Raw genomic sequence first — 14,700 nt, 5'->3', positions numbered from 1 at the left:
CCTGAACGCTTTTTTTTTTAAAGGGACCGTGCCTTAGGTCTACTTGCTTTGCTTAGCCAGTTAACGCCTTTTGGCTGCCAACAGGACAAATATCAATTTGTAGGCCAAACTATTCCCTATGATACATTCCTAATCTGGCTGTTGTTGCAGCAGCCAACAGCTGCTGGGATGTTTCCCAGTTGTGATACCTTGACTCTCCTGAGTAAGGCTTTAGGACGATATCTTTTGTAAAATGTTCACTCACGGGACGTGGGCTTCGCTGGCAGGGCCAACATTTATTGCCCACCCTTAATTGCCCCTTGAGAAGGTGGTGGTGAGCTGCCTTCTTGATCAGCTGCAGTCCATGTGGTGTAGGTACACCCACAGTGCTGTTAGGGAGGGAGTTCCAGGATTTAGACCCAGCGACAGTGAAGGAACGGCGATATATTTCCAAGTTAGGGTGCTGAGTGACTTGGAAGAAAATAGTGGTCGTGGGTTTGGAAACTCTTTCGAGTTATCAACAGTCACAGATTGCAACTCTTTTGAGTACAATCACAGTTCTTAGTTTCCGGGAGTGGGACATGAACCCACAACCCTCTGATTCAAAGGCGAGGGTGCTATTAACTGAGCCACAGCTGACACCTCTTGTGGGTTTGGAAGGTGCTGTCTAAGGAGTCAAGGTGATTGCTGCAAACCTCACTGTTCATCATATCTCCATTCTATGGGATTTGCAGTTGGTATTTTATCCACTGCTGGATTCAGCCAGGTTTCACTGTTTCACTGATATTGGTCAGTAGATATTGCTACGAATATGACGTGGACTAAAATACTTCAAGTGCTCACGTTAATCGAATAAACCTTAGCACTCCAATTAGCACTAACCCAGGAGAAGCCCACATGCTCCTGCTATCCCCAAATTATCTATAATATGGCATTTCATAACTTTTGACATGACAACAAACAAAGTTTGCACCAGCCCCAATGCAATCAAAAATAAACAGACGCGCAATTAGAAAGAAACAACTTGTATTTATATAGCACCTTTTATGACTCTGCGAGGCCCCAAAGTTCTTTACAGCCAAAGGAATGTTACTTTGAAGTGCAGTCACTGTTCTATTGTAGGCAGCCAATTTGCACACAGCAAGCTCCCACAAAAAGCAGTGTGATACTGATAAGATCAATTTTTGAGTGATCTTGTCAAGGAATAAGTATTGGCAAGAACTCCATCTGATCTTTTTCAAAATAGATTTTGAACAGTAACATTTATGTTACCTGTCAGGGTAGATGGGAGGTCACTTTAATGTTTCACCTGAAAGACTGCAACTCCTTCAGTTCAATGCATCCTCAGTACTGCGTTGCGAGTGTCAGCCTGCATTACTTGCTCAAGTCTCTGGAGCTTTGATAGTAAGTGATGCCCAGGTTTCCATATTGCCAATAAGTGGATGTGGGATGGCATGATTGGGAAATTTGCAGATGACACAAAAATTGGCCATGTAGTTGATAGTGAAGGGGACAGCTGTTGTCTCCAGAATGATATCAATGGTTTGGTTGAGTGGGCGGAAAAGTGGCAAACGAAATTCAATCCGTACAAGTGAGAGTTAATGCATTTGGGGAGGACAAACAAAGCAAGGGAATACTCAGTAAATGGAGGATATTGAGTGGGGTTGAGCAAGTGAGAGACCTTGGAGTGCATGCCCACAGGTGGCAGGACAAGTGGATAAGATGATAATGAAAGCATATGGAATGCTTTCCTTTATTGGACAAGGTGTTGAAAGCAAAAGCAGGGATATAATGCTGGAACCATATAAAATGCTGGTTAGGCCACAGCTGGAATTTTGTGTACAGTCTTGGTCACCACATTACAGGAAGGATATAATTGCTCTGGAGACAGTACAGAGGAGATTTATAATAATGTTGCCAGGGCTTGAAAATTGCAGCTACGAGGACAAATTTTGGTAGGCTAGGGTTGTTTTCCTTAGAACAGATTAGGCTGAGGGGTGACCTAATTGAGGTGTACAAAATTGTGAGAGGCCTAGATAGGGTAGACAGGAAAGACTTGTTTCCCCTAGCTGAGGGGTCAATTACCTGGGGGCATAGATATAAGGTGATTGGCAGAAAGATTAGAATGGACATGAGGAAAAACACTTCTCACCCGGAGGGTGGTGAGCATTAGGAATTCGCTGCCTAAGTTGGTGTTTGAGGCTGAAATGCTCAACTCATTTAAAAGGTTCCTGGATCTGCATCTGAAGTGCTGTAACCTGCAAGGCTATGGACCAGGTGCTGGAAAGTGGGATTAAAAATGAGCAGCTAATTCCTTATTTTCCCTTTTTTTTGGCCAGCGCAGACACAATGGGCTGAATGGCCTCTTTCTGCACCGTAACTTTTCTATGGTTCTAGATAAAGGGGAATCGCGTTTCTTCTGCTCATACCCTACAATAATGCCAGACACATACAGATTTTATCTGAAATAAAAACAGAAAGTGCTGGAATAAACTCAAAAGTTCTGCCAGTATCTGTGGAGAGAGAAACAGAGTTAACGTTTCAAGTCCAGTATGACTCTTCTTCAGAACCCACGTGCACTGTATGTGTGCTTGCTTGTGTGCAGCTAAATACAGCAGTATGGTAATTTGAAAGAGGGCAAAGACATCTCCAGATGCTTAATCCAGTGTTCCTTAGCGCGATTACTTTTAACAAGTTGCAAATTTGTTGAGATCCTTAACATTTCTTTACAGCATTGACTTGCTGTTTTTAAAGATATGCCAATAATACAATATAAATATGAAATATTTTTGTCGCCTAAACCTAATATTTGAAATTTATTGAAAGATTAAGTTATGCAAAAATGTAAAATGCTCAGATCAAAGCCGATTTGCACACATAGGGTTGTATAATACTTCATGTTGTGTTATAGTTGGTATGTGCCAAAACTTGCAAAACTGCAGTTAGAATTTGTGTGATAAACACAAAGACAAGCACACAGAAGTAAAGAAACACATAATCACACATAGGGAGATACACATACAGTTGCAGAGAGACACACACAAAGTCGCACACATCGACAGATTTCTGGAGATGAATAACATCAAGGGATATGGAGACAGCACAGGAAAGCGGCCTTGAGATTGACAATCTGCCATGATCTAATTGAACGACAGAGCAGGCTCGATGGACTGAATGGCCTTCTCCTGTTCCTATGTTCCACTGAAGGGTATATACACAGACACATGCACATACATACAAACAGGCCTATGAGTTAGTGCATAGAAACATATGCATATAGAGACAGAGGTTCATGCACAAGCACATAAACACAAATGCATACACAAGTATATAAACACACACAGGCACATATGCAGACAGAGACACACACAAGCAGACAAACAGGCACACATATACACAGACACACATATATATACACGCACACACAAGCACAAAATGGCACATAGAATCTCACACACAAACCACATGCACACACATGGACACATAACTACACATATACACAGACACAGGGACACACATACAGACAAACATCACAACAAACACACAGACGTATACAGACACTCCACAAATACATACAGACACACACAGATATACACTAACACATAATATAGGTGTTAAAGGTGTTGCTGGGGTAGATGGCACTCACCATACCTCAGTGAAATATATGCCCCTGAATTGCATTATTGATCTCACGCAAGTTTTCACAAGACAAGGACACTGAAACTGTAAACGCATCAAGATTTTGCCCTACATTCCCATTTAGCAATAAATAGGCATCAGACACATTCTCTGCTGTAACGCATGTGCCAAAAGGAGCATGTAAAAAATGCACCTCAATGCCAGTCCTACTGGACAAATCCTTTGGTAACTCAGAGCCTATGAAATGGATGGTGCATGTTATGTTGCTGAAATGTGTATGTGTGTTACAATAAGATTCTCACTGTAATCTACATTTGGGTACTGGACTGGAGGCAGGACTGAATGTCCTCTCAATAACTCAGTGCCCGATATGACCTCAGGCCGAACGCCTTTCCCCATATCGTTTTCCAAAACAAAGGCCACGTCCTTCAACCTCTGTAACATTATCTACTTCTAAATCGACCTCAGCCCATCTGCTGCAGGGAGGTTCATCCACGCCTTTCTCACCACATGACTCAACTATTCCAATGTTCTCCTGATACCTGAGTCATGAAACCAGTGGAATATGGCTTCGTAACGTAAGTCCTGTGATGGAGGATGCCTCATCTTCCTTTACAGCTGATGAAGAATGACCCGTGCTTTCCTAAAATTGGAATGGGGCAAAAATATTGATCAGGAAACAGGAAAGAACTCCTTTGCCTTTCTTCGAAACAGTGGGAAGGGGCCTTTCACTTCCACTGGAGGACGCAGACCAAATTTCGGTTTCATGCCCCATCCAAAATTGCTCATTGGTGCATTTCTAATTGCTTAGGTTCAAACATCACTGAGGTAAACTTCAACAAGCTGTCCTGCCTAATCTAAAGCTCGTCTGTGCAATATACACATGGTTGCAACAGGCTAGTTAACCTTAGACCCTGACTATTTGGTCACCGGACTTACTATTGTTTGGGAGCAAAGCCAGTAGTTTAAGGGTTGGCAGACATCCAAACTACGAACAATTTTTAAAGCACGCTATGACTGAAATTCAGGTCCTGCATGTTGCATCACACAACGTCCTCAGCATATGCAACTCAGAACTGGTGATAGAACACACCAGAGGGCAAAACAGCCCAAAGTGTAACTTATTAAATGCCATCAAATTAAACCGATCAGACACATGGCTGTCGTTTGAAATAATCTAAAGGGATTGATTGATGGAAGGTAATTTAATTGTCATTATTGGTGTCTGGGTGGGTTGCACAGAAGGTCAGTTAAGGAAAGGACTAAACTGATACTCTAAGTTCGATCCCAAGAGAATCGTGGAGTTAGAGGACGGACTGAAGCAGAATGAACACATTGGTTATTGGGTGTTCGTAGGAAGAAAAAAATTCTGTCTGTTTGTTTACTCTGAACCTGGCGATTTTGAGAATGTAAAAGCAAAATACTGAGGATGCTGGAAATCTGAAACAAAAACAGAAAATGCTGGAAAAACTCAGCAAGTCTAACAGCTCCAAAGAAGAGTCATACGGACCCAAAAAGAGTCAAATGGACTTGAAACGTTAACTCTATTTTTCTCTCCACAGATACTGTTAGGTCTGCTGAGTTTTTCCAGCATTTCCTGTATACAGACACTCCACAAGTACATACAGACACACACAGATATACACTAACACATGATATAGGTGTCAAAGGTGCTGCTGGAGTAAATGGAACTCACCATACCTTAATGAAATATATGCCTCTGAATTGCATTATGGATCGCACGCAAGTTTTCACAAGACAAGGACACTGAAACTCTTAGCACACCAAGACTTTGCCCTACATTCCCATTTAGCAATAAATAGGCATCAGACACATTCTCTGCTGTAACGGATCTGCCAAAAGAAGCATGTAAAAAATGCACCTCAATGCCAGTCCTACTGGACAAATCCTTTGGTAACTCAGAGCCTATGAAATGGATGATGCATGTTATGTTGCTGAAATGTGTATGTTTGTTACAATAAGATTCTCACTGTAATCTACATTTGGGTACTGGACTAGCGACAGGACTCAATGTCCTCTGAATAACTCAGTGCCCGATCTGACCTCAGGCCGAACGCCTTTCGCCATATCGTTTTCCAAAAGAAAGGCCACGTCCTTCAACCTCTGTAACATTATCTAAATCTACCTCAGCCCATCTGCTGCAGGGAGGATCATCCACACCTTTCTCAGCACATGATTCAACTATTCCAATGTTCTCCTGGTACCTGTGTCATGCAACTATTGGGATATGACTTCGTAAAGTAAGTCCTGTGATGGAGGAAGCCTAATTTTCCTTTACAGCTGGTGAAACATGACCTGTGCTTTTCTGGAATTTGAATTGGGCACAAATATTGATCAGGAAACAGGAATGAACTCCTTTGCTTTTCTTCAAAACAGTGGGAAGGGGCCTTTCACTTCCACTTGAGGAGGCAGACTGAATTTCGGTTTCATGCCCCATCCGAAATTCCTCATTGGTGCATTTCTAATTGCTTAGGGACAAACATCACTGAGGTAAACTTCAAAAAGCTGTCCTGCCTAATCTAAAGATCATCTGTGCAATATACACATGGTTGCATCAGGCTAGTTAACCTTAGACCCTGACTATTAGGTCACCGGACTTATTATTGTTTGGGAGCAAAGCCAGTAGTTTAAGGGTTGGCAGACATCCAAAGTACGAACAATTTTTAAAGCAAGCTATGACTGAAATTCAGGTCCTGCACATTGCATCACACAACGTCCTCAGCATATGCAACTCAGAACTGGTGATAGAACACACCAGAGGGCAAAACAGCCCAAAGTGTAACTTATTAAATTGCATCAAATTAAACCGATTAGACGTATGGCTGCGGTTTGAAATAATCCAAAGGGATTGATTGATGGAAGTTAATTTAATTGTCATTATTGGTGTCTGGGTGGGTTGCACAGAAGGTCAGTTAAGGAAAGGACTAAACTGACACTCTAAGTTCCATCCCAAGAGAATCGTGGAGTTAGAGGACTGACGGAGGCAGAATGTACACATTGGTTATTGGGCGTTCGTAGGAAGAAATAAATTCTGTCTGTTTGTTTACTCTGAACCTAGCGATTTTGAGAATGTAAAAGCAAAATACTGAGGATGCTGGAAATCTGAAACAAAAACAGAAAATGCTGGAAAAACTCAGCAAGTCTAACAGCTCCAAAGAAGAGTCATATGGTCCCAAAAAGAGTCATATGGACTTGAAGCGTTAACTCTATTGTTCTCTCTACAGATAGTTAGGTCTGCTGAGTTTTTCTAGCATTTCCTGATTTTGACAATGTGTTTATCCCGAAATAATTTAACCATAGAGTCCTCGCCTCTTTCTTAACCCCGCCCCCCAGAATCACACATTCGTTATGGTGTAGAAGGAGTCCGTTCGGCCCATCGTGTCCACACTAGCTCTCCCAGCATTTTAACTTAGCGCCACATGCACAAAATCGCACGTAGAATCTCACACACAAACCACATGCACACACATGGACACATAACTACACACATACACAGACACAGGGACACACATACAGACAAACATCACAACAAACACACAGACGTATACAGACACTCCACAAATACATACAGACACACACAGATATACACTAACACATAATATAGGTGTTAAAGGTGCTGCTGGGGTAGATGGAACTTACCATACCTCATTGAAATATATGCCCCTGAATTGCATCATTGATCTCATACAAGTTTTCACAAAACAAGGACACTGAAACTCTTAGCACATCAAGATTTTGCCCTACATTCCCATTTAGCAATAAATAGGCATCAGACACATGCTCTGCTGTAACGGATCTGCCAAAAGTAGCATGTAAAAAATGCACCTCAATGCCAGTCCTACTGGACAAATCCTCTGGTAACTCAGATCCTATGGAATGGATGATGCATCTTATGTTGCTGAAATGTGTATGTGTGTTACAACAAGATTCTCGCTGTAATCTACATTTTGGTACTGGACTGGCGACAGGACTGAATGTCCTCTCAATAACACAGTGCCCGATCTGACCTCAGGCCGAACGCCTTTCCCCATATCGTTTTCCAAAACAAAGGCCATGTCCTTCAACCTCTGTAACATTATCTACTTCTAAATCTACCTCAGCCCATCTTCTGCAGGGAGGTTCATCCACGCCTTTGTCACCACACGACTCAACTATTCCAATGTTCTCCTGGTACCTGTGTCATGCAACCATTGGAATATGGCTTTGTAAAGTAAGTCCTGTGATGGAGGATGCCTCATTTTCCTTTGCAGCTGGTGAAGAATGACCTGGGCTTTACTGGAATTTGAATGGGGCACAATTATTGAACAGGAAACAGGAAAGAGCTCCTTTGCCTTTCTTCGAAACAGTGGGAAGGGGCCTTTCACTTCCACTTGAGGACGCAGACCAAATTTCAGTTTCATGCTCCATCCAAAATTGCTCATTGGTGCATTTCTAATTGCTTAGGGACAAACATCACTGAGGTAAACTTCAACCAGCTGTCCTGCCTAATCTAAAGCTCGTCTGTGCAATATACACATGGTTGCAACAGGCTAGTTAACCTTAGACCCTGACTATTTGGTCACCGGACTTACTATTGTTTGGGAGCAAAGCCAGTAGTTTAAGGGTTGGCAGACATCCAAAGTACGAACAATTTCTAAAGCAAGCTATGACTGAAATTCAGGTCCTGCACGTTGCATCACACAACATCCTCACCATATGCAACTAAGAACTGGTGATAGAACACATCAGAGGGCAAAACAGCCCAAAGTGTAACTGATTAAATGCCATCAGATTAAACCGATTAGACACATGGCTGCCGTTTGAAATAATCTAAAGGGATTGATTGATCGGAGGTATTTTAATTGTCATTATTACTGTCTGGGTGGGTTGCACAGAACGTCAGTTAAGGAAAGGACTAAACTGATACTCTAAGTTCGATCCCAAGAGAATCGTGGAGTTAGAGGACTGACTGTGGCAGAAAGAACACATGGGTTATTGGGTGTTCGTAGGAAGAAAAAAATTCTGTCTGTTTGTTTACTCTGAACCTGCGATTTTGAGAATGTAAAAGAAAATACTGAGGATGCTGGAAATCTGAAACAAAAACAGAAAATGCTGGAAAAACTCAGCAAGTCTAACAGCTCCAAAGAAGAGTCATACGGTCCCAAAAAGAATCATATGGACTTCAAACGTTAACTCTATTTTTCTCTCCACAGATACTGTTAGGTCTGCTGAGATTTTCCAGCATTTCCTGTATACAGACAAGCCACAAATACATACAGACACACACAGATATACACTAACACATAATATAGGTGTTAAAGGTGCTGCTGGGGTAGATGGAACTCAGTGAAATATATGCCCCTGAATTGCATTATTGATCTCACGCAAGTTTTCACAAGACAAGGACACTGAAACTATAAACACATCAAGACTTTGCCCTACATTCCCATTTAGCAATAAATAGGCATCAGACACGTTCTCTGCTGTAAAGGATCTGCCAAAAGGAGCATGTAAAAAATGCACCTCAATGCCAGTCCTACTGGACAAATCCTTTGGTAACTCAGAGCATATGAAATGGATGATGCATGTTATGTTGCTGAAATGTGTATGTGTGTTACAATAAGATTCTCGCTGTAATCTACATTCGAGTACTGGACTGGAGACAGGACTGAATGTCCTCTCAATAATTCAGTGCCCTATCTGACCTCAGGCCGAACGCCTTTCCCCATATCGTTTTCCAAATCAGAGGCCACGTCCTTCAAACTCTGTAACATTATCTACTTCTAAATCTACCTCAGCCAATCTGCTGCAGGGAGGATCAACCACGCCTTTGTCACCACATGACTCAACTATTCCAATGTTCCCCTGGTACCTGTGTCATGCAACCATTGGAATATGGCTTCGTAACGTAAGTCCTGTGATGGAGGATGCCTCATTTTCCTTTACAGCTGGTGAAGAATGACCCAGGCTTTCCTAAAACTGGAATGGGGCCCAAATATTAATCAGGAAACAGGAAAGAACTCCTTTGCCTTTCTTCGAAACAGTGGGAAGGGGCCTTTCACTTCCACTTGAGGACGCAGACCAAATTACAGTTTCATGCTCCATCCAAAATTGCTCATTGGTGCATTTCTAATTGCTTAGGGACAAACATCACTGAAGTAAACTTCAACCAGCTGTCCTGCCTAATCTAAAGCTCGTCTGTGCAATATACACATGGTTGCAACAGGCTAGTTAACCTTAGACCCTGACTATTTGGTCACCGGACTTACTATTGTTTGGGAGCAAAGCCAGTAGTTTAAGGGTTGGCAGACATCCAAAGTATGAACAATTTCTAAAGCAAGCTATGACTGAAATTCAGGTCCTGCACATTGCATCACACAACATCCTCTCCATATGCAACTAAGAACTGGTGATAGAACACATCAGAGGGGAAAACAGCCCAAAGTGTAACTTATTAAATGGCATTAAAATTAATCCGATTAGACACATTGCTGCGGTTTGAAATAATCCAAAGGGATTGATTGATGGAAGGTAATTTAATTGTCATTATTGGTGTCTGGGTGGGTTGCACAGAAGGTCAGTTAAGGAAAGGACTAAACTGATACTCTAAGTTCGAGCCCAAGAGAATCGTGGAGTTAGAGGACTGACTGAGGCAGAAAGAACACATCGGTTATTGGGTGCATGTAGGAAGAAATAAATTCTGTCTGTTTGTTTACTTTGAACCTGGCGATTTTGTGAATGTAAAAGCAAAATGCTAAGGATGCTGTAAATCTGAAACAAAAACAGAAAATGTTGGAAAAACTCAGCAAGTCTAACAGCTCCAAAGAAGAGTCATACGGACCCAAAAAGAGTCAAATGGACTTGAAACGTTAACTCTATTTTTCTCTCCACAGATACTGTTAGGTCTGTTGAGATTTTCCAGCATTTCCTGATTTTGAGAATGTGTTTATCCCGAAAAAATTTAACTATAGAGTCCTCACCTCTTTCTTAACCCCGCCCCACAGAATCACACATTCGTTATGGTGTAGAAGGAGGCCGTTCGGCCCATCATGTCCGCACCAGCTCTCCCAGCATTTTAACTTAGTGCCACATGCACAAAATTGCACATACAATCTCACACACAAACCACATGCACACACATGGACACATAACTACACACATACACAGACACAGGGACACACATACAAACAAACATCACAACAAACACACAGACGTATACAGACACTCCACAAATACATACAGACACACACAGATATACACTAACACATAATATAGGTGTTAAAGGTGCTGCTGGGGTAGATGGAACTCACCATCTCTCAGTGAAATATATGCCCCTGAATTGCATTATTGATCTCATTTAAGTTTTCACAAGACAAGGACACTGAAACTCTTAGGACATCAAGACTTTGCCCTACATCCCATTTAGCAATAAATAGGCATCAGACACATTCTCTGCTGTAACGGATCTGCCAAAAGAAGCATGTAAAAAATGCACCTCAATGCCAGTCCTACTGGACAAATCCTTTGGTAACTCAGAGCCTATAAAATGGATGATGTATGTTATGTTGCTGAAATGTGTATGTGTGTTACAATAAGATTCTCACTGTAATCTACATTTTGGTACTGGACTGGCGACAGGACTGAATGTCCTCTCAATAACTCAGTGCCCTATCTGACCTCAGGCTGAACGCCTTTCCCCATATCGTTTTCCAAAACAAAGGCCAGGCCCTTCAAACTCTGTAACATTATCTACTTCTAAGTCTACCCCAGCCCATCTGCTGCAGGGAGGTTCATCCACGCCTTTCTCACCACATGACTCAACTATTCCAATGTTCTCCTGGTACCTGTGTCATGCAACCATTGGATTATAGCTTTGTAACGTAAGTCCTTTGATGGAGGATGCCTCATTTTCCTTTACAGGTGGTGAAGAATGACCCGGGCTTTACTGGAATTTGAATGGGGCACAAATATTGATCAGGAAACTGGAAAGAACTCCTTTGCCTTTCTTCAAAACAGTGGGAAGGGGCCTTTCACTTCCACTTGAGGACGCAGACCGAATTTTGGTTTCATGCCCCATCCGAAATTGCTCATTGGTGCATTTCTAATTGCTTAGGGACAAATATCACTGAGGTAAACTTCAACAAGCTGTCCTGCCTAAACTAAAGCTCGTCTGTGCAATATACACACGGTTGCAACAGGCTAGTTAACCTTAGACCCTGACTATTTGGTCACCAGCCTTATTATTGTTTGGGAGTAAAGCCAGTAGTTTAAGGGTTGGCAGACATCCAAACTACGAACAATTTTTAAAGCAAGCTATGACTGATATTCAGGTCCTGCACATTGCATCATACAACATTCTCAGTATATGCAACTCAGAACTGGTGATAGAACACACCAGAGGGCAAAACAGCCCAAAGTGTAACTTATTAAATGGCACCAAAATAAACCGATTAGACACATGGCTGCGGTTTGAAATAATCTAAAGGGATTGATTGATGGAAGGTAATTTAATTGTCATTATTGGTGTCTGGGTGGGTTGCATAGAAAGTCAGTTAAGGAAAGGACTAAACTGATACTCTAAGTATGATCTCAAGAGAATCGTGGAGTTCGAGGACTGACTGAGGCAGAAAGAACACATCGGTTATTGGGTGTTCGTAGGAAGAAATAAATTCTGTCTGTTTGTTTACTCTGAACCTGACGATTTTGAGAATGTAAAAGCAAAATACTGAGGATGCTGGAAATCTGAAACAAAAACAGAAAATGTTGGAAAAACTCAGCAAGTCTGACAGCTCCAAAGAAGAGTCATACGGACCCAAAAAGAGTCATATGGACTTGAAACGTTAACTCTATTTTTCTCTCCACAGATACTGTTAGGTCTGCTGAGTTTTTCCAGAGGCATTTCCTGATTTTGAGAATGTGTTTATCCCGAGCAAATTTAACTATAGAGCCCTCACCTCTTTCTTAACCCCGCCCCTCAGAATAACACAATCGTTATGGTGTAGAAGAAGGCCATTTGACCCATCGTGTCGGCACCAGCTCTCCCAGCATTTTAACTTAGCGCCACATGCACAAAATGGCACATACAATCTCACACACAAACCACGTGCACACACATGGACACATAACTACACACATACACAGACACAGGGACACACATACAGACAAACATCACAACAAACACACAGACGTATACATACACTCCACAAATACATACAGACGCACACAGATATACACTAACACATAATATAGGTGTTAAAGGTGCTGCTGGGGTAGATGGAACTCACCATACCTCAGTGAAATATATGCCACTGAAATGCATTATTGATCTCATACAAGTTTTCACAAGACAAGGACACTGAAACTCTTAGCACATCAAGACTTTGCCCTACATTCCCATTTAGCAATAAATAGGCATCAGACACATGCTCTGCTGTAACGGATCTGCCAAAAGAAGCATGTAAAAAATGCACCTCAATGCCAGTCCTACTGGACAAATCCTTTGGTAACTCAGAGCATATGAAATGGATGATGCATCTTATGTTGCTGAAATGTGTATGTGTGTTACAATAAGATTCTCACTGTAATCTACATTTTGGTACTGCACTGGTGACAGTACTGAATGTCCTCTCAATAACTCAGTGCCCTATCTGACCTCAGGCCGAACGCCTTTCCCCATATCGTTTTCCAAAACAAAGGTCACGTCCTTCAAACTCTGTAACATTATCTACTTCTATATCTACCTCAGCCCATCTGCTGCAGGGTGGTTCATCCACGCCTTTCTCACCACATGATTCAACTATTCCAATGTTCTTCTGGTACCTGTGTCATGCAACCATTGGAATATGGCTTTGTAAAGTAAGTCCTGTGATGGAGGATGCCTCATTTTCCTTTGCAGCTGGTGAAGAATGACCCGGGCTTTCCTGCAATTTGAATGGGGCACAAATATTGATCAGGAAACTGGAAAGAACTCCTTTGCCTTTCTTCAAAACAGTGGGAAGGGGCCTTTCACTTCCACTTTAGGACGCAGACCAAATTTCGGTTTCATGCCCCATCCAAAATTGCTCATTGGTGCATTTCTAATTGCTTAGGGACAAACATCACTGAGGTAAACTTCAACAAGCTGTCCTGCTTAAATTAAAGCTCATCTGTGCAATATACACACGGTTGCAACAGGCTAGTTAACCTTAGACCCTGAGTTGACGTTTCGAGTCCTCATGACCCTTCAGCAGAACTGAGTTCTGTTGAAGGGTCATGAGGACTCGAAACGTCAACTCTTTTCTTCTCCGCCGATGCTGCCAGACCTGCTGAGGTTTTCCAGGTAATTCTGTTTTTGTTTTGAATTTCCAGCATCCGCAGTAGTTTTTGTTTTTAACCTTAGACCCTGACTATTTGGTCACCGGCCTTATTATTGTTTGGGAGCAAAGCCAGTAGTTTAAGGCTTGCCAGACATCCAAAGTATGAAGAACTTTTAAAGCAAGCTATGACTGAAATTCAGGTCCTGCACATTGCATAACACAACGTCCTCAGTATATGCAACTCAGAACTGGTGATAGAACACACCAGAGGGCAAAACAGCCCAAAGTGTAACTTATTGAATGGCATCAAATTAAACCGATTAGACACATTGCTGCGGTTTGAAATTATCCAAAGGGATTGATTGATGGAAGGTAATTTAATTGTCATTATTGGTGTCTGGGTGGGTTGCACAGAAGGTCAGTTAAGGAAAGGACTAAACTGATACTCTAAGTTCGATCCCAAGAGAATCGTGGGGTTAGAGGACTGACTGAGGCAGAAAGAACACATCGGTTATTGGGTGTTCGTAGGAAGAAAAAAATTCTGTCTGTTTGTTTACTCTGAACCTGGCGATTTTGAGAATGTAAAAGCAAAATACTGAGGATGCTGGAAATCTGAAACAAAAACAGAAAATGCTGGAAAAACTCAGCAAGTCTAACAGCTCCAAAGAAGAGTCATAAGGACCCATAAAGAGTCATATGGACTTGAAACGTTAATTCTATTTTTCTCTCCACAGATACTGTTCGGTCTGCTGAGTTTTTCCAGCATTTTCTGATTTTCAGGGTGTGT

The 14,700-nt window shown here is 41.9% G+C and overlaps 1 protein-coding gene across 1 annotated transcript in view; it reads right to left on the bottom strand.

Moving 5' to 3' along the window:
• Window positions 1-14,700, bottom strand: part of LOC144695521 (uncharacterized) — a 65,534-nt gene that overhangs the window by 21,004 nt on the left and 29,830 nt on the right. The gene's annotated exons all lie outside the window — the stretch shown is intronic.

Source organism: Cetorhinus maximus, chromosome 21, assembly GCF_964194155.1.
Source record: "Cetorhinus maximus chromosome 21, sCetMax3.hap1.1, whole genome shotgun sequence".
Taxonomy (NCBI): domain Eukaryota; kingdom Metazoa; phylum Chordata; class Chondrichthyes; order Lamniformes; family Cetorhinidae; genus Cetorhinus; species Cetorhinus maximus.
Note: the sequence above shows the minus strand (reverse complement) of the source record. Positions and strands in the feature narration are given on the sequence as shown.